The following is a 27,631-nucleotide window of genomic DNA, read 5'->3' on the forward strand; positions in this document are numbered from 1 at the left end:
CTTTACCAATGGGGATTTCCCTTTTCTCTGTTTTACTTTGCTTCCCAGGCTGGAGTGTAGTGGCGCGATCATGGATCACTGCAGCCCCCATCTCCCTGACTTAAGCTATCTTCCCACCTTGGCCTCCTGATTAGTTGGGACTACAAGGCGTGCACCACCACGACTGGCTAATTTAAATTTTTTTTTTGTAGAGACAGGGTCTCCCTATGCTGCTCAGGCTGGCCGGAATTTCTGGGCTCAAGCGATCCTTCCACCTCGGCCTTCCAAAGCGCTGGGATTGCAGGAGTAAGCCATGTCCCCAGGCCTGGAGATTTTCTTTGCAGATAAAAATCATTTTACAAAAGGACAGCTTTTCAGAGCTACTCCTGTGCCTGCAGTTTCTAAGAATAATCCCCTCAAAAAATGCCGAAGAAGTATATTTTGGGGTGGCACATGCTGGTCTCCCACAGCCATACACCTCGCAGTGGCGCTTGGGGCCCCTGGGTGCCTAGAGCTGCAGTTACCCCCTCTCCCTCTCCCGCTCTCGGCCTTTCTCTCGCTGCTATTGAAATTCTTCACTATGTGAAGGTGGAGCGCTTAGGACCTTTATTTGGTTGTTTTCCTTTGCATAAAAAGAACACTTGTTTTGAAGCCGGGCAAGGTGCAGCTTCCAAAGGCACCTGGGATGAGGCCCCTCCAGCGGCAGGCGAACTGGGGGTGTGGGCGGAGGATGGAAGGCAGGCGCTGGGGGACCTGTTGTTTTCCTGTTGCAAGAGAAAAGGAAACAAAGTGGGAAGTGGAGGGTGCGGGCTGGCTGCAGGAGGGGCCGCCCCGCTGTGCCCCGCCTCCCTCCCTCTAGGCTCACTCGCGCCCAGAGCCTTCGCACCGAGCGGCCGCGAGCCGAGCCGCCCAGCCCTGTCAGCTGCGCCGAGACGGGTAAGCGACGCCGCTGGCTGCGTCAGGGGAGGTGGGAAGAGGACCGGGGCCAGGGGCTTCGGGAGCCAGGGCTGCGCTCCGGGCCGCGGGACGGGCTGGCGGGCGTCTCTCCCGCACACACAGCCCGTGCGCCCTGGCCCTGGGTGCCCCTCCCCGCCCAGCGTCTAGCGAGCCGGACCCTGGGCGCCCTGGGGTCCGGGCCTCTGGGACGTGGACCGGGGCTGTCCTGGAGGCCCGGGGCCGTCCCCAGTGGGCCCGCCGAGAGGGGCGCGCGCAGCTCCCCGGTGCTTGCACTGCGCGCCTGGTCCGCCCGGCCCGGCGGCGGGGTCCCCGCTGCGTTCCCAGCCGCGGTGCGGCCTCCCGTGCGCCTGCTGAGGCTCCAGGAGACTGGAGGAGCTCACTGCGAGCGCCAGTCCGAGCGCCGGCGAGAGGAACACGGGCCTCCTACGCTCCCACTGACAGGGTCCCGGCTGCGCTCCCACTGGCGGTGTCGTTCCAGTGCCCTGGCGCGGAGAGAGGGCCGTCCACAGCTCGCCGGTGCCGGAGTCCTGTGCGCCCTTCCCAGCCTGGGCAAGCGGGGAGAGGGGCTGGAGCACGGCCGGGGTGGAAGTTTCCGGGGCTCCCTCCCAGCGCCTGGACCCGCGCCCCGCCTCCCCGTCCCGGGCCGCCCGCGCTGCTCGCCGCGTTTGCTGCCGGCGAGATCAGCCCCGGATCTGCGGCGGAGCAGGGGTTACGCCGGCAAAACCGCCCTCAGCTTTGCATTTCCGGACTTTTTTTTTTAATACTCTTACCCGTAATTCAGCCTGAATGAGGCTTTTTAAAAAAAATCTAGTTTCCTGTTTTTATTTAGACTTCCTCATCTGCACCTCCTCCTTTGAGATCTGGAAGAGGGGAACTAGGATGACCTTTCTTGGGCACCAGGATGGGGCGCTGCGGGGCGGGGAGCGGGGGTCCAGAGAACCGGATAAGGGTCGCTGGGAGATCCCGCCGAAATGCGCTCTGGGTGGGGCGAGGGTGGAGCAGGTAGGGGCGAGATTTCCGGGGTCGCGGGTTGGGGGCGCCCTGGAGCGGCCGAGGTGCGGGGTTCTCGCGTGTCACCCTTAGGGTCTACCCAGTTTGTGGATGGAGGCCGGGGCTGATCGGGCAGCCTTCACTTGGTGCAGGTGTTTCCTGGAAGGAGGGACCTGTGGATCTTGAACCCCACCAGACTCCATCAAGGGAGGTTTCTTCCCCCGAGCTCCTGAGAAGTCTCACCTCTGAGATTCTGGGCACAGCCGCGCGTGGATGTGAGGCGGGTGTGCCGTGGGCTGGAGTGGGAGTGGGCTCGTTTTCCTTTCTCAGGGCTCTCGGAGGGGAAGGTTTACTGCCCCTTAGGGACTTTGAAACCGAGGGCTAACCCCCTGCTCTCTTCCAGGAGAGTGGGTGCCTGACGGTGCCTTGGTGTTCTTGTCAATTGAATAGTACCGTGGGGACGTTTCTCCCCCAAAGAAAGGATCGTTCTTACCTTTGCAGTTTCAGTTAGACAACCGTAGGAGCTGAGTGGCGTTGTCTTCATTTTGCAGTTAAGGAAACGAAGGCTCAGAAAAGTTAAATAACTCACCAACCCACACAGTTTACAAGTAGCTCCACCATATCCCAGCGCTTTCCGACGCCAGCGCATTTAATCATCTGGGGGTGCTGTTGCTTGCGGGGGAAGGAGAATGTCCTAGTAATTCTCTTAGCGGGGGACGACCTTTCAGAGAGCAGCCTCTAAGAAACCCCTGGAGACTCCCCTGTAACACCCGCTGCTGCCATTCACACCCCCTCCCCAATTTGATTGATGTGTTGAGTGGGGAGGAAGGTTCTTTCAGTTGATGAGGCGCGACCAAATGCAAGGAGATATAAATAGAGCTTTTTCTTTGGCTCGGTCTAGAGCAGAAATGCCAACCCCTTAGCATTTCCTTGGCCCGCTGGAGTTTGATTTCTTGGTGTTAGGATTCCAGCCACCTTGGCAGGTGAGAGGCCTGCCGAGGCGTCCTGGGCTTGGTCCTCTTTGGGTACTTTCACAGAGTGATGGAAGACACTCTGGTGTGCTGGAGGAGTGCTCTTAAACCCAATTGTGGCTGAGAGCGGTTGCTCAGACCTTTCATCCCAGCACTTTGGGAGGCCCAGACGGGAGGATCACTTGAAACCAGGAGTTCAAGGTTGCAGTGAGCTATTATAGCGCCACTGCGCCCCAGCCTGGGTGACAGAGCGGGAGCCTACCTCTGAAAAATCTAACAGCAACCCAGTTGCCTGCTCTAGAGGCAACTAAGCTAGCCTCCTTCTGAGCCCCACTTCCCCTACCCCTCGGCCCATGTTCAGAAACAGACCACACTGCTCACTTAGCTGTTTCCAGATAGGGCATGTGCCCCAGAGGTACTCCCGACCATGCAGATGTCCCCGTCTAGCAGGAGAAGCTGCGTTTCTGTTTCTGCAGCCCCAGTCCACGCCACCAGATCTTTGCACTAAGCTGTGGGCTCGGTTTCTTCTCTTGTACTGAGCTTAGCAAGTGTTTTCCTGAGATCCCACGGGGGTGACCAGGGACGATGCTAAGGACAAGGCAGGCAGACTGGGAGGGCATTGGCCCTTGGGGTGCTTACAGGAGGCTTATAGCTGGAGGCCAGCCGCCATCACCAGTTCGCTTTCACACAAGTGTGTCTGAGGAAATTCGTGGGGGTGGGAGTGGGAATGGTGAGAGGTCAGTTCCTGCTTGACCTTGTTTTTCTTCAATTGCACAGTGAAAGGGAGAAGTGAAAGTGCAGCAAATGAAGCAATTCCCCCTTGGCTTTTCTTATTTTCAAAACCATTTCTGTATAGAGAGCAGTTCGCTCTGTCCCCGAGGCCGGCTGGTGGGGTTTGGGGCCCCAGCAAATGTTTCCTTAATGTGGGACCTTTGGAAAGCTCTTTCAGACCAGGTGTGGTGGCTCACGCCTGTAATCCCAGCACTTCGGGAGGCCGAGGTGGGCAGATCGCTTGAGGTCAGGAGGAGTTCAAGACCATCCTAGTCAACATGGAGAAACCCTGTTTCTGCTAAAATAAATACATTAAATAAATTAAAATTAGCTGGGTGTGGTGGCGACCACCTATAATCACAGCTACTCAGGAGGCAGAGGCAGGAGAATCCCTTGAACCCGGACGCAGAGGTTGCAGTGAGCTGAGATTGCACCACTGCACTCCAGCCTGGGCAACAGAGTGAGGCTCCATCTCAAAAAGAAAAAAAGCTCTTTCATTCAGGAGGGTGGCTTCAGCTACTCCCCAGGGGGATACACATGTTTCGCAGCAAAGCTGTTAGAGAATATCGTCTAGAAGCAGTGCCCCAGGATGGATGAGACGAGGCAGGGCCCTGCCCACTGGAGGATGGCAGAGCCTGGCTTGTTTGAGAGGGAGAAAAATATTGTCACCTTGGTACTGGTGACAGTGTTTCATAAATAGTGAAGGTTGCAAAATGCTACCTCTTTCCCTGCAGTTAATGCTAAGACTCACTTGTCTTTAATTTGGTTGGTGGAAATTCCCCCAATCATATCAGAAATGTGCCAGTTTCAAGATGGAAAAAAATAAAAAACCCAGGAACCCCACTGCCCCCTTTTTTATTGCAGCTAAACACTGTGGCTTGCTGTGGGTTCTACCAAAATAATAAGCCACTCTCCCCTCCCTGAGGGCCAGCACTGTCCCTGGGGCTTGTGAAAGTTCCCCTTCCAGCTGCTCTGGCTGAATATGCGTGAAACTCCCCTTCCATCCCAGAAGTGACAATCTCACCAGCTCGGATAAGGGTCAGGGCTCCTGGAAATGGGTGCCTTTTCCTATTACTTACTTTCTGTGTGTGGGGGGGGGGGGTTTGTTTTTTTTGAGACAGAGTTTCACTCTTGTCACCCAGGCTGGAGTGCAGTGACGCTATCTCAGCTCACTGCAACCTCCTCCTCTTGGGTTCAAGCAATTCTCATGCCTCAGCCTCTCGCGTAGCTGAGATTACAGGTGCCTGCCACCAGGCCCAGCTAATTTTTGTCTTTTTGGTAGACATGGGGTTTCGCCATGTTGCTGCTGGTCTTGAACTCCTTACCTCAGATGATCCACCCACCTCAGCCTCCCAAAGTGCTGGGATTACAGGTGTAAGCCACCATGCCTGGCCTTCCTATTAAATTCAGAGCACAGTAGGAGTGATCAGAGTGAAGGCTGTGGCATTTCTAAAGTGGTATTTCAGTTGGCCTCTGTTTCACTCATATTGGGGGAAAGTGCTTCCACTTAGAGAAAATGCTGGGAGAGTGGGGGTGCCAGGAGTGGGGTGGTGGGGAGGAGACGCAGAAAGGGATGGACCTGTTTGGGATTTTTGGTCCTGGAGGGATGGTGTACAGGTCAAGAATCCCTTATCCAACATGCTTGGAACCAGAAATGTGTTGGATTTTGGATTTTGGAATATTTGCATTATATGCTTACCAACTGAGCATCCCACGTCCAAAAATCTGACATCTGAAATGCTCCAAGGAGCTTTGTATTTGAGCATGATGGCACTCAAAAATTTTGGATTTGGGAACGTTTTAGATTTCAGATTTGGGATGCCCAACCTGTGATAACCTCCTATAGCTACTGTAACAAATGACCTAAATTTTTTGGCTTAAAAACAACAGAAACATGGATGCATATAGTTTCACCTACTTGGGAGGCTAAGGTGGGAGGATCACATGTGCCTAGGAGTTGGAGGCTGCAGTGAGCCATGATTGAGCCTGTGAGTAGCCCTGGCATTACAACCTGGGCAACATTGCAAGATCCTGTCACTAGAAAAAACAACGAAAAACCAGAAATTAGCCAGACAAAGTGGATCACGCCTGTAATCCCAGCACTTTAGGAGGCTGAGGTGGACGAGTCATCTGAGGTCAGGAGTTTGAGACCATCCTGGCGAATGTGGTGAAACCCCATCTCTACTAAAAATATAAAAATTAGCCAGGTGTGGTGGCATGCACCTGTGGTCCCAGCTATTCGGGAGGCTGAGGCAGGAGAATCACTTGAACCCAGGAGATGGCGCTTGCAGTGAGCTGAGATCGTACCATTGCACTCCAGCCTGGGAGACAGAGTAAGACCCATCTCAAATAAAAGAAGAATAAAAAAAAAGAAAACAGAAATGTATTCTCTTACAGGGAGAATCTCTTGAACCCGGGAAGCAGAGGTTGCAGTGAGCTGAGATCACACCACTGCATTCCAGCCTGGGTGACAGAGCGAGACTCCAACTCAGAAAAAAAAGAAATGTATTCTCTCAGTTCTGGAGGCCAGAAGTGAAAAACTAAGGCGTCAGCACGGCTTTGTTCCCTCTGGGGGCTGTGGGGAGAGTCTTTCTTGGCTCTTCCTTCTGGGGGCTCCAGCATATCTTGGCCTGTGGTTGTATCATCCTCTCTGCCTCTGTCTTCACAAGGACGTCTCCTCCATGTGTCTGTCTGGCTCTTATAAGCGCACTTGTCCTTGAATTTGGGGCTCCCTCGGATAATTCAGGTAGTAATCATTCCAGGATCTTTAACTCACTTATATCTGCAAAGACCCATTTTCCACATTATTATTTTTCCAAATAATGCCCAGGTCCTGGTGGTTAAGACCTATCTTTGTGGGGGCCACCATTCAGCCCACAGCAGATAAACAGGAATGTCTTTCTGTGTTTTCTGGGGAAGGTGGGAGTGCTGCTGTCACTGCAGGGAAGCTGCCCTGTTCTGCCACTTTCCCCGGGGTGACTTGAGTCCCTTGTGGTCTCTGCTGCACCATTGACCCCAGCCTCCTTCCTGCTTCCTGTTCCCCAACTTTTGTCACCTGGCAGTCCCCACCCCACCGCCAACCTCGTGGGGTCCCAGGAGCAGAAAACTTCTGGAGTTCAGAGGTGGAGGCGAAAGGCTTGTCTTACTTTCCCTCCCTGACAGATTCCTCCCTCTTTATCTTCAACTACAGCCGCTGCTCTCCCAACCCACTCCCAGCCCAGCGCTACTCTCCCTCTCTGAGGTCACAGAGCCCCTCACATTTTTGTTTGTTGGTTTGTTTGTTTGAGATGGAATTTGGCTTTTGTCCCTCAGGCTGGAGTACCATGGCTGATCTCAGCTCACTGCAACCTCTGCCTCCTGGGCTTAAGTAATTCTCCTGCCTCAGCATCCTGAGTAGCTGGGATTATAGGCATGTGCCACCACACCTGGCTAATTTTGTCTTTTTAGTAGAGACGGGATTTCTCCATGTTGGTCAGGCTGGTCTCGAACTCCCGACCTCAGGTGATCCGCCTGCCTCAGCCTCTCCAAGTGCTGGGATTACAGGCATGAGCCACCGAGACCAGCTAGCCCCCACATTTTGAACTTTTGTCTGGCGGCAGAGGTCGGGGGACGGCTCGGATGGGGACACAGACACTGCTGTGTTCCCACCTCTTACACCACGGACATGGCATGGGGCTGGTGGCACAGGGAGGGTTTTGAGAGCCCCCTTCATCATTGACATTTGTAGGAGGGGTAGATAAGGACATGCAGAATGATTGGGGTGAGGGGATCCAGGACCTTCTGGAAGGGCTGGGCCCACCTCTTGCATCAGCCACTGTGGGACATTGCTCTGTTCTGTGCTGGTCATGAAATCTGTAAGAAGTGCTTTCTTCCTTTCTTTCTTTCTTTCTTTCTTTTTCTTTCTTTCTTTCTTTCTTTCCTTTCCTTTTCTTTTCTTTTTTTTTTTTTGAGACAGAGTTTTGTTCTCGTTACGCAGGCTGGAGTGCAATGGCATGATCTTGGCTCACCACAACCTCCGCCTCCTGGGTTCAGGCAATTCTCCTGCCTCAGCCTCCTGAGTAGCTGGAATTACAGGCACGCGCCACCATGCCCAGCTAATTTTTTGTATTTTTAGTAGAGACGGTGTTTCACCATGTTGACCAGGATAGTCTCCATCTCTTGACCTCGTGATCCACCCACCTCAGCCTCCCAAAGTGCTGGGATTACAGGCTTGAGCCACCACGCCTGGCCTAAGAAGTGCTTTCTTATCAATAGGGAAGCCTGATCAGCCTTGTTTTTGAAACTTTGGAAAACCATTTATGGCTGGGCATGGGGCTCATGCCTGTATTCCTAATGCTTTGGGAGGCTAAGGAAGGAGGATCGCTTGAGCCCAGGAGTTTGAGACCAGCCTGGGAAATACAGTGAGACCCCCCCCCATATCTGCAAAAAATAAAAATAAATTAGCTGGGCATGATGATGCATGCCTGCAGCCCCAGCTGTGTGGGAGACTGAAGTGGGAGGATTACTTGAGTCCAGGAGTTTAAGGCTGCAGTGAGCTAGGGCTTCAACACTATACTCCAGCCGGGTGACAGAGCAAGACCCTGTTAAAAAAAAAAAGTCTTTTAAGTCCAGGTGAGGGTGGGGCTGAGTGAGGTGGTGGTTTTAGGGGGATTGCCACATGGAAGAAAATGTACTGTCTTTGGAGTCAGCTGAACTGGGTTTTTCCCAGCCACATGGTTTTTTTTCTTTTGAGGCGGAGTCTCACTCTCTCACCCAAGCTGGAGTGCAGTGGTACGATCAGCTCACTGCAACCTCCACCTCCCAGGTTCAAGCCATTCTCCTGCCTCAGCCTCACAAGTAGCTGGGATTATAGGCATATAACCCCATGCCCAGCTGAGTTTTGTATTTTTAGTAGAGACGGGGTTTCGCCATGTTGGCCAGGCTGGTCTCAAACTCCTGACCTCAGGTGATCCACCCGCCTCAGCCTCCCAAAGTGCTGGGCCCGGCCACCCAGCAACTTTTTATCTTCTGGGTGACCTTAGGCAAATCCCGTAACCCATCAGAGCCTCAGAGTCCAGTTGTAACACTGGGATAGCAATACCTACCTGTTAGGCTGGAGGATTTCATATATTGTCCCGTGTAAAGTGCCAGGCACACAGCAATCCATGAAATCTGCAAATGAGCTGGTGTGGAATGGATTAGAAACAGAAGCCATTTATCATCACCCCTAGCCCAACACAGCGGTTGCCCATTTGGGTATCCTTTCCATTAACTTCTCTTGGACATACATTTTAACTTAGTTGTAATTACAAGAACACATGGACACAGGGAGGGGAACAACACACACTCGGGCTTGTGGGGGTAGGCAGGGGGAGGGAGAGCGTCAGGATAAATAGCTAATGCATGAGGGCTTAATACCTAGGTGATGGGTTGACAGGTGCAGCAAACCACCATGGTACACGTTTACCTGTTGAGCAAACCTGCACATTCTGTACATGTATCCCAGAACTTAAAATAAAAAATAATTTAGTTGTGGCTGGGTGCGTTGGCTCACACCTGTAATCCCAGCACTTTGGGAGGCCCAGGCAGGTGAATCACAAGGTCAGAAGTTCGAGACCAGCCTGACCCACATGGTGAAACCCCATCTCTACTAAAAATCCAAAAATTAGCCAGGCATGGTGGCGCATGCTTGTAATACCAGCTACCCAGGAGGCTGAGGGCAGGAGAATCGCTTGAACCCAGGAGGCGGAGGTTGCTGTGAGCCGAGATTGCACCACTGCACTCCAGCCTGGGTGACAGAGCCAGACTCTGGCTCAAAAAAATAAATAAAATAAAATAATAGTAATTTAATTGTAATTAGTGGAGATATGCTTTTTTATCTTGATTTTTAAGTTTTAATAGTAAAACATACATAACATAAAATTTACCATTTTAAGCATTTTTAAGAGTGCAGTTCTGTGGGATTTAGTACATTCACACTATTGCCCAACCATCACCACTGCCCACCCCCAGACATTTTTTTCCTGTTGCAAAATTGAAATTCTTTTCCCCTTAAACACTAACTCTCCTTTCCTCCCAGCCCTGGCAGCCATTCTGCTGTCTCTAAGCTTTTGACAACTCTAGGTACAGCACATGAGTGGAATCCCACAGCATTTGTCTTTTTATGACTGGCTTCATAATTTAGCAAGTTTTCTTGAAGCTTAATCCATGTGGGGAATTTTTTTTTTTTTTGAGATGGAGTCTCACTCTGTCACCCAAGCTGGAGTGCAATGAGGTGATCTCAGCTCACTGCAACCTCCGCCTCCCGGATTCAAGCAATTCTCCTGCCTCAGCCTCCTGAGTAGCTGGAATTATAGGTGCGTGCCACCACGCCCAGCTAATTTTTGTAATCTTTTTTTTTTTTTTAAACAAAGATAGGGTTTCACCACGAGGGCTAGGCTGGTCTTGAACTCCTGACCTCAGGTGATCCACCCACCTGAACCTCCCAAAGTGCTGGGATTACAGGCGGGAGCCACTGGGAGCGGCCAGGGACCACGTTATTTTGTTCCACTCACTGATGGACACTTGTGTTGCTCCCACTTTATGGCTCTTGTGAATAATGATACTATGGACGTGGGTGTACAAATATCTGTTGAAGTCTCTATTTCACTTTGTTCATGTATATACCCAAATTGCTGGATCATTTGGTAATTCAGTGTTTAATTTTTGTGAGCAGCTAGGCATGTGCTTTTGTAGTTTGCTTTGTCACTTAACATTGGCCCATTAGCAGTTTTCCACGTTGCTTCATAACCGACACGTCCTTTTTAGTGGCAGTGTAAGTGCCATTGAGCTGTATTGGGAAGAAAGAAAACATTAGTCATTAAACCAGGGTACTCCTCCTTTAGCAAGAATTGTAGTCATACCATCAGCCTCCCCACCCTTCTGCCCCAGATCCACCAGGAACACAGAGGAATAGCCCATGGGGACACTCCTTGGTGCCTCCCAGGCTGAGTGTGGGACACACGCAGGAAGGCAGATGAGCCGGCCATTCGGGCCTTCCTCTCCCCACTTCAGACAGCTGCCTTTCAGCGGGCAGTTCTGCTTTTCTCTTTTCTCCATTTTAGCAGTTTTAAGGAACGTTTGTATATAGGATGACTTTGTCCTTGCATCACTTCAGTTATTTCTTCCTTGTATTTGCCCCTTTCATTTCCTACATGGTGAGACTTGGCTTTCCATTCAAGATTCTTTTTTCTTTTTTTGAGATGGATGCTCTGTCGCTCAGGCTGTAGAGCAATGGCGCAATCTTGGCTCACTGCAACCTCTACCTCCCGGGTTTGAGTGATTCTCTTGCCTCAGACTTCTGAGCATGGGACTACAGGCATGCATCACCACGCCCAGCTAATTTTTGTATTTTTAGTAGAGATGGGGTTTCACCATGTTGGACAGGCTGGTCTTGAACTCCCGATCTCAAGTAATCTACCCACCTTGGTCTCCCAAAGTGCTGGGATTACAGGCTTGGGCCACCATGCCTGGCCACACACAGCTAATTTATATATTTTTGGCCAGGCTGGTCTCCAATTCCTGGTGATCCACCCACCTCAGCCTCCCAAAGTGCTGGGATTATAGGCGTGAGCCACAGCACCTGGCCTACCCCTCATTTTCTATAGGCCTGTGTGCCAAAGAAATATCCGTTTAATAGATCAGGTTTCCATTATCCTCCTTTCCAAATGTACGGCCAGGCTGTTGGCCACCACCCACAGGGGGAGGGTAAACTGGCACCCAGCCCCCTGGACAGATCAGGGGGTTGAACAGTGGTGAACACTGTTCGATTCTCCCATCGCTGCAGGGAAAACGGCGATTCAGCCCATGGAGCCGATTTGTTTTTACTGTCTTTGATCAGATCGGCATTTTTTTTTTTTTTGAAACAGGGTTTCACTCTTGTTCCCAGACTGTAGTGCTGTGGCACAATCTCAGCTCACTACAACCTTTGCCTCTTGGGTTCAAGCGATTATCCTGCCTCATCCTCCCGAGTAGCTGGATTATAGGCATGTGCCACCAGGCCTGGCTAATTTTGTATTTTTAGTAGAGACAGGGTTTCTCCATGTTGGTCAGGCTGGTCTCAAACTCCTGACCTCATGAGATCCACCCACCTTGGCCTCCCACAGTGATAGGATTACAGGAGTGAGTACCACCCTGACCTCAGATCAGCATCTTTCTAAACGAGGCGTTGTTCACCTTGGAACTGCTAGCCACCAACCCAGCAGCTCTTGGTTGATCAGGTGAGAGCTGTTTGTTGGGCACTAGAGAATCCAGCTGCTCATCATAGTTCCGGAGTCAGTCCTAGTGAAAAGAGGCTCCCTGCTCATGGAAGTATCTTCTCTTTGCCTTCCCCAGGTAATGCCAGCCTGTATGAATGACTTCTGTTTTCTTATGGAACTCTTCTGGGCACTACCATCCCTGTTAGAGTGTTTCCTTGACATCACCCAATATGTTGAGGGTATTTTAGTCTGACAGATTATCTTATGTCCTTCTGGCCAGGTGCAGCGGCTCACACCTGTAATCCTAGCACATTGGGAGGCCAAGATGGAAAGATCGCTTGAGGCCAGGAGTTCGAGACCAGCCTGGGCAACATAAGTGAGACCCTGTCTCTACAAAAAATGAAAAACAATTAGCTGCATATGGTGGTATGTGCCTGTGACCCCAGCTACTTGGGAGGCTGAGGCAGGAGGATTGCCTGAGCCCTGGAGGTCAAGGCTGCAGTGAGCTATGATCACACTACTGCATTTCAGCCTGGGTAACAGAGAGACAGCCTGTCCCCCCCCCCCAAAAAAAAACCCTGAAAAAAATTATTTCCTGATTTCCTGTTCTTCAGTCATATCAGTCATGGGGTTGCTTTGGCTAATGTCCCATGGCAAGGTAGTAAATGCTCCTCAAGTGGAAATTCTCTAGTCCAAAGCCCCGGTGGTCACTCTGGGAGGTGCTCACAAGCTCTTGCCATAGCGTGAGTTTACATTCTGCACAGGGCTGTCAAACAGAGTTTGATCATGCCAGCACTCCAGCTTCTACGCTACGCCGCATGGGCTAGGTTTGGATGTCAACTTGTCCAACGAATACTGCTTCAGGAGGGGAGTTACATGCTTTCTGTTTTCCAATAGTAGACAGGAAAAATGTTCCCCAGCCGGACATAATATCCATTCTCATAAAATATTTAGGTAAAGGAGATACAACTTCTTTTTTTTTTTTTTTAGATGAAGTCTCGCTCTGTTGCCAGGCTGGAGTGCAATGGCTCAGTCTCGGCTCACTGCAACCTCTGCATCTCAGGTTCAAGCGATTCTCCTGCGTCAGCCTCCCAAGCAGCTGGGACTACAGGCACGCGCCACCATGCCCAGCTAATCTGTGTATTTTTAGTAGAGATAGGATTTCACCATGTTGGCCAGGATGGTCATGATCTCTTGACCTCATGATCTGCCTGCCTCAGCCTCCCAAAGTGCTGGGATTACAAGCATGAACCACTGAGCCTGGCCACAACTTCTTTACGTAAAGCCTGTTTAAACATTCCAACTTTCATCATCCTATCAACCCCTTCATTCTTTTTTTTCCCACCCTGAGATGGAGTCTCACTCTGTCACCCAGGCTGGAGTGCAGTGGTGTAATCTCAGCTCACTGCCTCCTCCACCTCCAGGGTTCAAGCAATTCTCCTGCCTCAGCCTCTGGAGTAGCTGGGATTACGGGTGCCTGCCACCACGACTGGCTAATTTTTTGTATTTTTAGTGGAGGTGGGGTTTCACCATGTTGGCCAGGCTGGTCTCAAATTCCTGACTTCAGGTGATCTGCCTGCCTTGGCCTCCCAAAGTGCTCAGATTACAGACGTAAGCCACCGAGCCTGGCCAATTTTTGTAATTTTAGTAGAGATGGTTTTATCATGTTGGTCAGGCTGGTCTTGAACTCCTGACCTCATGATCTGCCTGCCTCGGCCTCCCAAAGTGTTAGGATTACAGGTGTGAGCCACCGTGCCAGCCATTTTTTTTTTTTTTTTTGTCCCGGCTACTAAACTATGGTGAGAGTATTGCTTGAATCCAGGAATTCAAGGTTGCCAAAGGCGATGGCCATGCCATTGAACTCCAGCTTGGTGACCAATTTATCCCAGGGACATACAGTAGTTTCATAACATCATTGCCAGCATTGAATAATATTGAAAGAATGTTTTGCTAATAGGCTCAGAAGGTAATTATTTAAAATGTATCTTTCTTTTCTTTTCTTTCTCTCTTTCTTTTCTTTGCTTTTTTTTTTTTTTTTTTTTTTTTCAGATAGGGTCTCACTCTGTTGCCCACACTGGTGGGCACTGGTGCAGTCACAGCTCACTGCATCCTCGACCTCCTGGGCTCAAGTGATCCTCCCACCTTAGCCTTCCAAGTAGCTGTGACTACAGGTGCCGTCACCATGCCCAGCTAATTTCTGTATTTTTTTGTAAAGACAGGGTTTGACTTGTTGCCCATGATGGTCTGGAACTCCTGGGCTCAAGTGATCCTCCCGCCTTGGCCTCCTACAGTGCTAGGATTACAGGAGTGAGTCACCACGCCTGAAACCTATTTCTTTTATTGCTAATGAGTTTAAGTAGCTTTCTTTCTGCTGGCTGGATGTATAGGATGAGGTTTGCACTTTCTCAGTGAACCAGCCTTCCTGGAGTTGGATACATCTTTACATTCAGTAATGCAGTAGTTAAACCCATGAACCCTAGAGTTGGATGGATTCAGATTCAAACCATAGCTCTTCCACTCCAGCTGTGTGACTTTGAGTAGCCTACTTAACTTCTCTGATCCTCTATTTCCTTGTCTTAATGGGACCCATTCCTAGGTTTGTCTGAAGGATTAATAAGATAAATTAGATAATGAACATCACCTACCACATAGCTGATACTCTAAATATTAGCTGTTCTTCTTCTTATTTTTTGATTTGGCAAAGACTTTATTTTTATTTCAATAGTTTTTGCGGTACAGGTGGTTTTTGGTTTATATGGGCAAGTTCTTTGGTGGTGATTTCTGAGATTCTGGTATACCTGTCACCCGGTGTACACTGTACTCGGCATATAGACTGTTACCCTCACCCCTCTCCATCTTTCCCCCTCATTCTTCTTTATATATTAATGTAGGCTGGGTGGGATGGCTCACACCTGTAATCCCAGCACTTTGGGAGGCCAAGGTGAGCGGATCACTAGGTCAAGAGATGGAGACCATCCTGGTCAATATGGTGAAACCCTGTCTCTACTAAAAAAATATAAGAATTACCTGGGCGTGGTAGGCTGTGTCTGTAATCCCAGCTACTCAGGCGGCTGAGGCAGGAGTATTGCTTGAACCCGGGGGGCAGAAGTTGCGGTGAGCCGAGATCGCGCCATTGCACTCCAGCCTGGGCACAAAGAGCGAGACTGTCTCAAAAACAAAAATAACAAAAAAAAAACAAAACCACCAAAAAATGTTCCTCATATTCAGAGCCAAGGAAAGGACGTACTCCCAGACCATACCTCCCACCACTCCTGTTCTGATAGTCTCAGTCATCCAGGAGCCATGATCAGGTCATGAATCTCTTTTTCCCTCTTGTGTGGTGTGATGAGTATTTGAATAACACGGCCATCTGCTGTCATTTGGAAACCAGTGATGATATGTGGTTTTTTTTAAATTGAGTGCAGCACATCTAATATGTGATCATTTCCCAAGACGTAAATGGCTTCCTTTCTCCAGTGGGACTGTGTTTGGAAAATGAATAAAAAGGTAGTTGCAGATTAGCATCAAAAGCAAGAGCTTGAGAATTAGAGACCTCATATCTTGGCTTTGACACTTAACATGTAGGTGACCATGACAAGTTATTTAAATCTCTGGGTTCTTTTTTTGGTTTGTTTTTTGAGACGGAGTTTCGCTCTCGTTACCCAAGCTGGAGTGCAATGGTGCGATCTCGGCTCACTGCAACCTGCGCCTCCTGGGTTCAGGCAATTCTCCTGCCTCAGCCTCCTGAGTAGCTGGGATTACAGGCACATGCCACCGTGCACAGCTAATTTTTTGTATTTTTAGTAGAGATGGGGTTTCACCATGTTGACCAGGATGGTCTCGATCTCTTGACCTCGTGATCCACCCGCCTTGGTCTCCCAAAGTGCTGGAATTACAGGCATGAGCCACCGCGCCCGGTTTAAAATCTCTGGGTTCTTATCTGAGAATTAGGATGACAATACTTCTTTGACTGGATTGTCAAAGAGATGTGGTAAAGATTGGAAAGAATAAAACACCTGGAACCAGGTGATGGGTATCCAAAAAGTTAGTTTTTCCCACGGGATGAATGAATCTTTGGGGCCCACACTGGGGTAGGGAATGGATTTTTAAAAAACAATTTTTTTTTTTTTTTGAGACGGAGTCTCTCTCTGTCACCCAGGCTGGAGTGCAGTGGCCTGATCTTGGCTCACTGCAGCCTCCGTCTCCCCAGTTCAAGCAAGTCTCATGCCTCAGCCTCCGATGTAGGCTGGGACCACAGGCACCCGCCACCACACCCAGCTAATTTTTGTATTTTTGGTAGAAACAGTTTTACCATGTTGGCCAGGCTGGTTTCAAACGTCTTACCTCAAGCGATCTACCCGCCTCAGCCTCCCAAAGTGCTGGGATTACAGGTGGGAGCCACTGCCTCTGGCCTAAAAATTCATTTATTTAGAAACCGGGTCTCACTCTACTGTCCAGGCTGGTCTTTTTATGAGATGAGATCTCACTCTGTTGGCCAGGGTGGAGTGCAGAGGTGCAGTCATGTCCCACGACATCCTCGACCTCCTGGGCTCAAGGGATCCTCCCACCGCAGCCTCCCAAGTAGCTGGGAGTATAGGCGCATGCCACCACAACCCAGGAAGTTTTGTATTTCAGTGGAAGACAGGGTTTCACCATGTTGCCCAGACTGGTCTCAAACTCCTGGGCCCAAGACTGGTCTCACCCACCTTGGCCTTCCCAAGTGCTGGGATTAGAGGTGTGAGCTGCTAGGCTTGGCCTGTTCAGGCTGGTCTTGGACTCCTGAGCACAAAGGATCCTCCCACCTCAGCCTCTCAAGTAACTGGGACTATGGGTGAGGACGGCTCAGCCTGGCTCAGAGTGGATTTTAATGACAGGTGTTCCTGTCCTGAGTTCTTGAGGTTTGCAGGGTATAGTAAGCTTTATTCATCCATTACCTTATTGAATCTTTCCATGAATGACTCAGATGGAATGCACAGAGCACGTGTCAACAAACATCCCATTTTGCTATGTTGCCCAGGCTGCTCTTGAACTCTTGGGCTCAAGAGATCCTCCCGCCTCGGCCTCCCAAAGTGCTGGGATTACAGACATGAGCCACTGCATGTGGCCTTGTCAGCGTTTCCTAGCCCTTCAAGGTAGGAAGGAGCTTGGGTGTCTGAGGCAAACACTGCTGGAAGTGAGATCTTGACCAGGCCATTTCCTTCCTCTCCCAGGATGGTGGCAAGAGCAGCCCCTGGCCTGGCTCAAGGGACCTGGACTGGAAGGTCTGGCCGCCTGCAGTGAGATCTGCCCTCAGGTGACCTTGGCCACAGCAGTGGATTCTGGTGTCACCTGTGAGGCTAGGAAGGCAGCGCCCCAGGAGCCCTCATGCTGCAGGTTCCTGGGGGAGTGGGTAGGAGATGGCCGGGCAGCTGGCATAACCTTGACCCTAATGGGCCATGCTTCTCCCGCTTTCCCACCCGTCCCTCCAGCCAGAAGAGAAGGGCTGTGCAGCCCTAGCTCACAGCCACCCACCCCAACTGTGACCTCGCTTTGAAGCTTCAACTTCTATTTTTAATGTGAATGTTAATTTTACATTCGATTCCATGATATATCCATGTTTATTTTGCTATAAAGCATATTTTCCCCTAACTTTAGAGTCAAATGGGTGCTCTGGGAGGATGTTTATGTCTTTCTATGGCTTCCGCTTCTCCCAGCACAGTGACTCCAATCAGAGTTTTAAAATGTGGGTTAGGGCCAAAGCGGATGATGAACCATTAGACACACTTAGGATGAGAATTTATTTATTTTTAGAGACAGGGTCTCGCTCTGTCTCCGAGGCTAGACTGCAGTGGTGCTATCATGGCTCACTGCAGCCTTCAACTCCTGAGCTCAAGCAATCCTCCCGCCTTCGCCTCCTGAGAAGCTCCCAAGTGCACACCGCCATGCCCAGCTAATGTTTTCATTTTTTGTATGCGTTGCACAGACACAAAAACACCAGCCTTGCTGTGTTGCCCAGACTGGTCTCCAACTCCTGGGCTCAAGCAACCTTCCCACTTTGGCCTCCCAAAGTGCTGGGATTACGGCTGTGAGCCACCGTGCCTCGGGGAGAAATGAATGGGATTACGGCTGTGGGCCGCCGTGCCTCGGGGAGAAATGAATCGTTTAATAGCCTTTTATCCCATGGGATTTGTTGGTTGAGTAACTACTTTGGTTTAGGTAGAGAATTATTAAAATGCCATTACCTCAAATCTAAACATTTTATTTTTTTCCATGGCTGGCCATACAGTCCTGTATACCTCTCCGACACCACTGACCTGGAGAAGCTACTGTGGATGCCAGCTGCTGTTTTTAATCCCTTCCCAATAAATATTTCATTTCCACTTAAAACATGTCCATGTCCATTGGTTCACTGATCTGCTGCCTGGCCAAGGGCTTATATTTGAGTAGGCCATCAGTTCCGCTTCCTGTATAAGGCATACATGCCATGTAGAATCCACTTTTTCTAATCCTTCTACCATTAATATTTTTTGAGATGGAGTCTTACTGTCACCCAGGCTGGAGTAAAATGGCACAGTCTCGGCTCACTACACCCTCTGCTTCCCAGGTTCAAGCAATTCTCCTGCCTCAGCCACCGAGTAGCTGGGATTACAGGAGCGTACCACCATGCCCTGCTAATTTTTTTTTGTATTTTTAGTAGAGATGGGGTTTCACCATGTTGGCCAGGCTGGTCTTGACCATCTGACCTTGTGATCCACCTGCCTCGGTCTCCCAAAGTGCTGGGATTACAGGCGTGAGCCACCGAGCACAGCCGGGTGCACCCTGTTATGTAAGAATTACATGCTGTGGTGACACAGGTAAACAACTGGTATCCGATGGGAGCAGGCATGGCGAGTTCTGTGGGAATGCAGAGACAGGAGGGAGAGCCCAACTCCATGGCACCCGGCGGGGGAGGTGGTCAGCATGCAGAGGCCACTGGCCAGGGTGTTTGGTGAGGGCATGAAGCGTGACGTTCTCCCCTGATTCTGCTAGGTGGGAGTCAGGGTAAGACATAGGAATCGCAGAGCCTGGGCCAGAGGCAGGTTCAGCTTAGAAATCCCACCTAGATTAGGGGAGCCCCTGGCTCTGAGAATGAGCACATGCTCTAGAAGGGAGGCCTCATGTAAACAGTTTCTTTTCCTGTGGGTTCTGTCAGCAGCATTTGTACTTAGGAGCTTTGCCATTCGCCAGCTTAAAGTTGCCATTTTCATAAGCCTAGCTTGTCATATCTATATCTAATAACAATAACAACAAACACTTTTGTGGTATGTACCCTGTGCCAGGCAGTGTACTGGGCACTTAGAAAATAACTCAACTTGGCTGGGTGCAGTGGCTCATGCCTGTCATCCAGCACTTTGGGAGGCTGAGTTGGGTGGATCACTTGAGGTAAGGAAGTTCGAGACCAGCCTGACCAATAAAAAATACAAAATTTAGCCATCTCTACTAAAAATACAAGAAATACAAAAATACAAAATTAGCCTGGCATGGTAGCAGGTGCCTGTAGTCCCAGCTACTTGGGAGGATGAGGTGGGAGAATCGCTTGAACCTGGGAGGCAGAGGTTGCACTGAGCTGAGATTACACCACTGCACTCCCTCCTGGGCAACAGAGCAAGACTGTCTCAAAAGAGAGAGAGAGAGAAAGAGAAAGAGAGAAAGAAAGAAGAAAATACACCGTGGCTCATGCGTGTAATCCTAGCACTTTGGAAGGCTGAGGTGGTCGGATTGCTTGAACTCACGAGTTTGAGACTAGCCTGGGCAACATGGCAAAACCCCATCTCTAAAGAAAAATACAAAAATTAGCCAGGCATGATGGTGTGCACCTGTGGTCCCAGAGGCTGAGGTGGGAGGATCACTTGAGCCTGGGAGGCAAAGGTTACAGTGAGCTGAGATCTCACCACTATACTACAGCCTGGGCGGCAGAGTGAGACTCTGTCTCAAAAAAAAAAAAGAAAGAAAGAAAAGAAATACTAAACTAATTAGCCTTATGACAACCCTATGTGGTAAGTACTACTGTGAGTCCCACTTTACAGATGGGGAAACTGAGGCACAGAAAGGGGAAGTAACTTACCTAAGTCTTACCCACCCAGAAAGTGGCAGAGGCTGCTCCTAACCCCTGCACCATGCTGCCTCCACAGGCGCGCTAGTTCCCAGAAGTCCTTAGTTGGGGGAGGGGAGTCTGGATCCCAGGGACGGGGGACTCAGGAGGCCTGTGGGAATCAGGCGGCTATATAGGAGGGGCTTCCTGGCTCTTTGTCACTTGTCCCCTCCCCCATCCCCACCTTCCCAGGACTTAGTTGGGCTCCCAGGCAGAGTTCCTTGTTCGTTTTTGTTTTTTTCTTTTTTTAGAGACAGAGTCTCGCTCTGTCACCCAGGCTGGAGTGCAGTGGTGTGATCAGAGTTTACTGCAGCTTCCACCTCCTGGGCTCAAGCGATCCTTCTGCCTCTGTCTCCTGAGCAGCTAGGTACGGTATGCACCAAGCTCATTTTTAAATGTGTTTTGTAGATATGGGGTCTTGCTGTGTAGCCCAGGCTGGTCTCAAACTCCTGGGCTCAATTGATCCTGCCGCTTCAGCCTCATGAAGTGCATAAGCCACCGTGCCCAGCCTAGTTCCTTGTTCTTGAAGGTCCTTTTGTCTGATGGAGTTGGCTTCTTGGGCTCTGATCCTCTACAGCGAGAGAGAGCAGGAGGACGCAGCTTCTGGTGCCTGACCCTTCCCTAGTCTGCCTGGGGTCATTCTCCCCTATGCCAGGGGCAAGCAAGGCCTGGCCTCTGCAGTCTCAATGGCCTCCTTGCCTAACCCCTGGGCCTCTTTTGGGAAGTTGACCTCGGTGTCCTTGCGATGGCAGTTGACACCATCTGGCTCCGATGCACTGGCCTGGGAGAGAAAGGCAGTGTGGTACATGGTAAAAGCAGGCTCCAGAATCAGCCCCAGTCCACTGCCCTCCCCATCACCTCCTTTAGCCCCACTTTCCTCATTCATAAAACCGAATGCCTGCCTTCAGGGCATGTCATGATGTTGAATGAGAAAATGGACATCAGGTGCCCAGTCCTGGGGGCTGCCTGCTGTGGCCCTGAGGATGAGCCTGATGAAAGATGAAGAGGCTGTGCTATGGGACTGAGTCTGAACTGATCCCAGAGGCTCCCAGGGGCAGGAGTGGCCCAGAGACCTGCTCTCTGAGGATGGGAGCAGTAGCACAGGCCCCTGCCAAAGAGGGAGTGTGACCGGGACAAGGACTGGTGGGATGAGATGTCCAGATCCTTGATGTCATCCCCAGGACTTCTTTGTCTTTGGCTTAGAGCTTACAGGGTTGTCTGCAAATCTCATGAGAATAGGAGGACCCCCTCAGCTGACAGTGGGGAAGGAGGGCCCGAGTGCTGAGTGTCTGGGCAGGGGACCAGCTGCAGAGCTGACCCCAGGAGAGCTGACCTCAGGAGTTGACTCCTGTGTGCCACATAGCTGACACTTGACAGGGGGACTGCCATGTGTGTGTTGCGGGGAGGGTGTTTGTGTGTGATTAGGTTGAGGTCAGGACAGAAGTGGGACCTGTAGTTTTAAGAGATGTTAATTATATGGCCATCTTAAGATTGCAGCAGCTGGCTGACGCAGTGGCTCAGGCCTGTAATCCCAGCACTTTGGGAGGCTGAGGCGGGTGGACTATTTGAGGTCAGGAGTTCAAAACCAGCCTGGTCAACGTGGAGAAACCCTATCTCTACCAAAATACAAAAATTAGCCAGGTGTGGTGGCGTATGTCTGTAGCCCCAACTACTTGGAGGCTGAGGCAGGAGGATCGCTTGAACCAGAGCGGTCAAGGCTTCGTTGAGCCAAGATCCCGCCACTGCACTCCAGCCTGAGTGACAAAGTGAGAACCCGTCCAAAAAAACAAAATTGCAGCAGCTCTCATCTGGGAATTATAGGCCATGAGCTTCCAGATTATGCATGTAGATGTCTTTTATATGCTGTACTTTTTTTGTATTCTCTATTCTTTTTTATTTATTTTTAATTTAATATGCTGTATGTTTTATAAATGTGTTTATTCATGCATACTATATGTTTTTAATTATATGGAATCAATACAAGTTGTTAAAAGTTTGTAAAATACCAAACTAAGATTTACCAAAGAAAGAAAGAATCTGGGCCGGGCACAGTGGCTGACACCTGTAATTCCAGCACCTTGGGAGATCCAAGGTGGCCAGATGACCTGAGATCAGGAGCTCAAGTCCAGCCCAACCAACATGGAGAAACCCCATCTCTACGAAAAATACTAAATTAGCCAGGTGTGGTGATGCATGCCTGTAATCCCAGCTACTTGGGAGGCTAAGGCAGGAGAATCACTTGAACCTGGAAGGCGGAGGTTGCAGTGAGCCGAGATTGAGGCATTGCACTCTAACCTGAGCAAAAGAGCGAAACTCTATCTAAAAATTAAAAAAAAAAAATCTGGCTGGGCACTGTGGCTCTAACCTGTAATCCCAATACTTTCAGAGGCTAAGGCAAGAGGATCACTTGAGCCCAGGAGTTTGAGACCAACCTAGGCAATACAGGGAAACCTTCTGTTTACAAAAAAAATGCACACAAAAACTCAGGCATGGTGCACGCCTCTAGTCCTAGCTGCTCGAGAGACTGAGGTAGGAGGGTCACTTGAGTCCAGGAGGTTGAGGCTGCACTGAACTGTGGTCACAGCATTGGACTCCAGTCTGGGTGACAGAGCCAGACTTGGTCTCCAAAAAAAAAAAAAAAAAAAAAAAGAAACAAACAAACTCCATCTTCCACCTACCCCAGAACCTGTTTCAGATTTTAAATCCTTTTGAAAACCTGCAGAAGCATGGACTCTCTCCAGAAAAAGGCTCTTTCACCCACAGACTGTTGGTATACAGGGAAGGACTGTTTAGGTCCAACCCCTAGCTTCTCTGTTCTATGAGATTCTGACTCTGAAAGCAGCCTCAGAATTTTCTGACCCTCTGACACCTCTGTGAGAGACACTTGCCCAGCAGCCTATTCACAGTCTGTCTTGAAGCTGTTTCTATTTTCTGTCTTGACCCATCTCTTTTTTTTTTTTTTTTTGAGATAGAGTCTGGCTCTGTCACCCAGGATGGAGTGCAGTGGTACCATCTCATCTCACTGCAATGTCTGCCTCCCAGGTTCAAGCGATTCTTCTGCCTCAGCCTTCGGAGTAGCTGGGATTACAGGCACCTGCCACCAAACCCAGCTAAGTTTTGTGTTTTCAGTAGAGACAGGGTTTCACCATGTTGTCCAGGCTGGTCTTGAACTCCTGATTTCAGGCAATCCACTCACCTCGACCTCCCAAAGTGCTAGGATTATAGGCGTGAGCCATCGAACCCGGCCTTGGCTTCTTTTATAATCTAATTTCGATGAGTACTATCCCATCACCGTGCCTTATTCTTTAGGTGACATTGACTTTGTGTAATGTGGGTGGGGGCTATACAAAGGTGTGACTCTCAGGACTGAAGTAGCTGAATATAATTTATACAGAGAATGACCCAGCCCGCTTGTTCTGGAAGGGATTGCAGACTGCCTGGGACTTAGCTTTGGACCAGCTACGAGTTCTTTCTCTGTGATAAAATCTCAGCTTTTCCCAATGGCAGCCTCAACCTCCTGGGTTCAAGCGATTCTGCTGCCTCAGCCTCCTGAGTAGCTGGGACTACAGGTGCACCACCGACACACCTCATGAATTTTTGTATTTTTTTTTAGAAACAGGGTTTCGCATGTTGCCCAGGCTGGTCTCCACCTCCTGAACTCAAGTGATCTGCCTGCCTCGGCCTCACAAAATGCTGGGATTACAGGCAGGAACTGCCACACTCAGCTGAGGCTGGGTTTTCATTTATTTTTTTTCTTAATTTGTATTTATTTAGTTATTTTGAGATAGAGTTTCACTCTTGTTGCCCAGGCTGGAGTGGGGTGGTACAATCTCGGCTCACTGAAACCTCCGCCTCCCAGGGTCAAGTGATTCTCCAGCCTCAGCCTCCCGAATAGCTGGGATTATAGGTGCCCGCCACTATGCTCAGCTAATTTTTGTTATTTTTAGTAGAAACGTTGTTTCACCATATTGGCCAGGGTGGTCTCGATCTCCTGACCTCAGGTGATCGGCCTCCACCTCCCAAAATGCTGGGATTACAGTCGTAAGCCACCGTACCCAGCCTGGGTTTTATTTATTTATTTGTTTGTTTGTTTGTTTATTTATTTATTTTTGAGGTGGAGTCTCGCTCTCTCACTCTCGCCCAGGCTGGAGTGCCGTGGCACAGTCTTAGCTCACTGCCACCTCTACCTCCTGGGTTCAAGTGATTCTCCTGCCTCAGCCTCCTGAGTAGCTGAGATTATAGGCACGCACTATGACACCCAACCAATTTTTGTATTTTTAGTAGAGATGGGGTTTCACCATGTGGGTCAGGCTGGTCTCAAACTCCTGACATCATGTGATCTGCCCACCTAGGCCTCCCAAAGTGCTGGGATTACAGGCGTATGCACCACTGGGTTTTTAAATATGTAACGATGTATGTCCATTCTAGTGAGAACGAACCCTGCCCCTCAAAACACTCTTGTGGGGCCCCCGGGAAAGGTGATCTCTCTGTTGACTTACGTTAGATGGTGTGACCCATCACAGAGGTGACCCAGCGTCATGGTGGGACATGTCAAACACTCTCCCCCCGGGATCGGGCCCTGGGCCTTTGTTTGTTTGTTTGGCTGGATCTCGCCGATATGGCGCCACTGCACTCCAGCCTGGGTGACAAACTAAGACCCTGTCCAAAAAAGTAAAAATAAATAAATAAATAAATGAGCCTTGTGCCTTATAGCAGTGGGACAGCTTGTGTCATAAGCAGTTTTAGGTGGTGGTTCCAGGTGGGTCCTGATTCCTGCTCTGTCGCTTCCTGCACAGCTTCGGCCTCAGTTTCCTTATGAAGATGACTATCGTAACTATTTCCTGGGGTTGCTTTGAGAATTTAATCAGCTCTTCAGAGTTCTAGGGATCTCTTGCTGCATAACAAGCTACCCCAGGCTCAGCAGTATAAAGCAACACTGTGACACTCGCGGTTCCATGGGCCAAGAATTCCAACAGAGCTCAGCAGGACTGCCTGGCTCCGCTCCATATCTGGGGTCAGCTGGGAAGACTGTCAGGAGGTTGGTAACAACTTGAACAGGTGGGGGCTGGAATCATCTGGAAGTTTCTTCACTCACATCTGGTACCTGGGTGGGATGACTCAAAGGTTGGGCTCAGGTGGGACTGTCAATTTGAGTGCCGCCGACACATGGTTTCTCTTTGTGGCTTGTTGGGCTGTTTAACAGTGTGGCAGCTTCACACTCTGAATTCCAAGAGCCAGCATTCCACACCAAGGAGGAAGCTGCATGGCTTTGTATGGCCTCACTTCTCGAGTCACTTAGCATCTCTGCTGCCATTCGCTCTTAGCAGTGACAAGACCACTCAGATTTAAGAGGAGGGGACACACAGGCCATCTCTCAACAAGAGGATTCCCTGCAGCCACGAGCTGCACACGCTTTTTGGCTGACACCTGTAATCCCAGCACTTTGGGAGGCTGAGGCAGGCGGATCACCTGAGGTCAGGGGTCAGTACTGAAAATATAGAAATTAGCCAGTCATGGTGGCGGGTGCCTGTAATCCCAGCTACTTGGGAGGCTGAGACAGGAGAATCACTTGAACTCGAGAGGCAAAGGTTGCAGTGAGCTGAGATCATGTCACTGCACTCTGGCCTGGGTGACGAGGGAAACTCCATCTCAAAAAAAAAAAAAAAGAAAGCAATGCAGCCAGGTGTGATGGCTCACATCTGTAATCCTAACACTTTGTGAGGCCGAGGCGGGCAGATCGCTGGAACCTAGGAGTATGAGACCAGCCTGGGCAACATAGTAAGACCTCACCTCTACAAAAGCTAAAAATTAGTTGGACACGGTGGTGTGCAACTCAGCCACTCGGGAGGCTGAGGTGGGAGGATTACCCGAGTCCAGGAGGTCAGTGCCCCATGGTTGCGACACTGCATTCTAGCCTGGGCCACAGAGAGAGACCTTGTCAAAAAAAAAAAGAACGAGCAGTGCAAACCCAAACTTTTTTTTTCTCTGCTAATATCCCCACCCCCTCAACTCCTGCCTCAGGTCACAAACTCAGGAAGCCTCAATTAAGACAGACGTTTAGTCTAAGCTTGGAGAATTGAGGAAGAAGGAAGTGCCAGATGCTAATTAACTTTGCTTTTTAACTACAGATGAGCCACTTTTTGAGTTATGGGTTGGGGGTGAGTCTCGAGATAAATGAAAATATGTAAGGATGGCAGGAGAGCAGGGGCCTCATGAAATTAGGTTCCCTCATCCTTGTGCTTTGATAATAAAAATATCAAGGGTTGAATACGTGGGTAAATCTGGAAGCTCTCTCCTTTGAGGATTGTTTTTTCAGAGACCTCCTGTTCTTTTTTTTTTTTTTGAGACAGAGTCTTGCTGGGTTGCCCAGGCTGGAGTGCAGTGGCCTGCAACCTCAGCTCACTGCAACCGCCACCTCCCAGGTTCAAGCAATTCTCTGCTTCAGCATTCCGAGTAGCTGGGATTACAGGCACCTGCCACCATGTCTGGCTAATTTTTGTCCAGATTGGTCTTAAAATCCTGGCCTTAAATGATCCTCCCGCCTCAGCCTCCCAAAGTGCTGAGATTACGGGTGTGAGCCACCATACCCGCCTTAATATACTCTGATTTTTCTTTTTCTTTTTAAATTAGAGACATTCTCACTATGTAGCTCAGGCTGGTCTTGAACACTGGGCTCAAGTAATTCTCCCACCCTGGCTTCCCAAAGTGCTGGGATTACAGGTGTGAGCCACTGTGCCTAGTCTCCTCTGGTATTTAACAGTGGAAAATTCATTTATTTATCCACTAAATTACTTTATTTATATTCTCAAGGTACCTGAGCTGTGAACAAAGAATAAGAGACTGGTTTTACCTCCACCTCTGCTACTAACTAGTTGTGCGACCTGGGGGCAAGTAACTTGATCTCCTGAGTCTGTTATCCATGTGTGAGAGCCAGTGCTGAATAAGCATGCCAGGTACTGTTCTAGAGATTTTCCATGTATCTGTATTAACTCATTTAATTCTTCCTCAAACAATTGATTTATGGTCTCTATCTTTTTAGAATTTGTCAGGGTAGTTGCAATACAGGAAAGTGACTTTTTGGGGCTTTTGCCATTTCAAAGAACCTTGGATTTTTCTCTGGGCTCCAGAGACACCCGTGCCTGACATCCCCAATTTGAACCCCCGGCCGATCATTGGTTCCACTGCTGATGGGGAGCTTGTGTTTGAGCCTGACTTTCACTCCATCCATGCTGGAGATAACGGAAGTCTTATCCAGGGGGAAGATTGCAGGACGGGGGAGGGGGGAGAGGAGGGCTCCTACTCGTGGGGAATGAGGGTGAAGGAACCGCTGAAGCTCGTTCGCCCTTTGAAAAATCTCTTTGGTGGGCTAGCCCCGGAGTCATTGTACTTACTAGGTTGGGAGCTCTGCACCCAGAACTCCTCCCAGCCTCTGTCTGCCCGTCCAAGGTCTAGCGTGACTTCCGGTGGTTCATCTCGGGGAAACCCCCGCTCGGGGGAGGGGGGGTCCAGGGTGGCCTACAGGGGGCCTGACTCACCCGCCGGCTGAGTCAGGGGGTCCCAGCTGCCCTCGGATGTCTGCCGCAAAGCTCCCCTCCCGCAGGCGGGGGGCGGGAGGAGGGGGGTTGGGGAGGGCGTGG

General features: G+C 50.0%; 1 protein-coding gene, 1 long non-coding RNA gene and 1 pseudogene across 7 annotated transcripts in view; 1 reads left to right on the forward strand and 2 right to left on the reverse strand.

Moving 5' to 3' along the window:
• The first annotated feature begins 842 nt into the window (after positions 1-842).
• Positions 843-27,631, forward strand: part of PIK3CD (phosphatidylinositol-4,5-bisphosphate 3-kinase catalytic subunit delta) — a 71,676-nt gene continuing 44,887 nt past the window's right edge. For all 6 annotated transcript variants that reach the window (XM_035307642.3, XM_078330316.1, XM_078330324.1 and 3 more), the window contains exon 1: positions 843-915. The gene's annotated coding sequence lies outside the window, so the exon portion shown is untranslated. The remainder of the gene's footprint in view (positions 916-27,631) is intronic.
• Positions 2,708-3,639, reverse strand: LOC100398480 (putative uncharacterized protein PIK3CD-AS1; annotated as a pseudogene).
• On the reverse strand, positions 10,025-27,611 carry LOC144576929 (uncharacterized). The gene is made up of 4 exons (XR_013519777.1): positions 27,386-27,611; positions 15,145-15,366; positions 14,912-15,029; positions 10,025-10,476 (listed from the first exon to the last, which is right to left on the reverse strand). It is a non-coding gene; the product is annotated as an uncharacterized LOC144576929 (long non-coding RNA).

This window comes from Callithrix jacchus, chromosome 7 (genome assembly GCF_049354715.1).
Source record: "Callithrix jacchus isolate 240 chromosome 7, calJac240_pri, whole genome shotgun sequence".
NCBI lineage: Eukaryota > Metazoa > Chordata > Mammalia > Primates > Cebidae > Callithrix > Callithrix jacchus.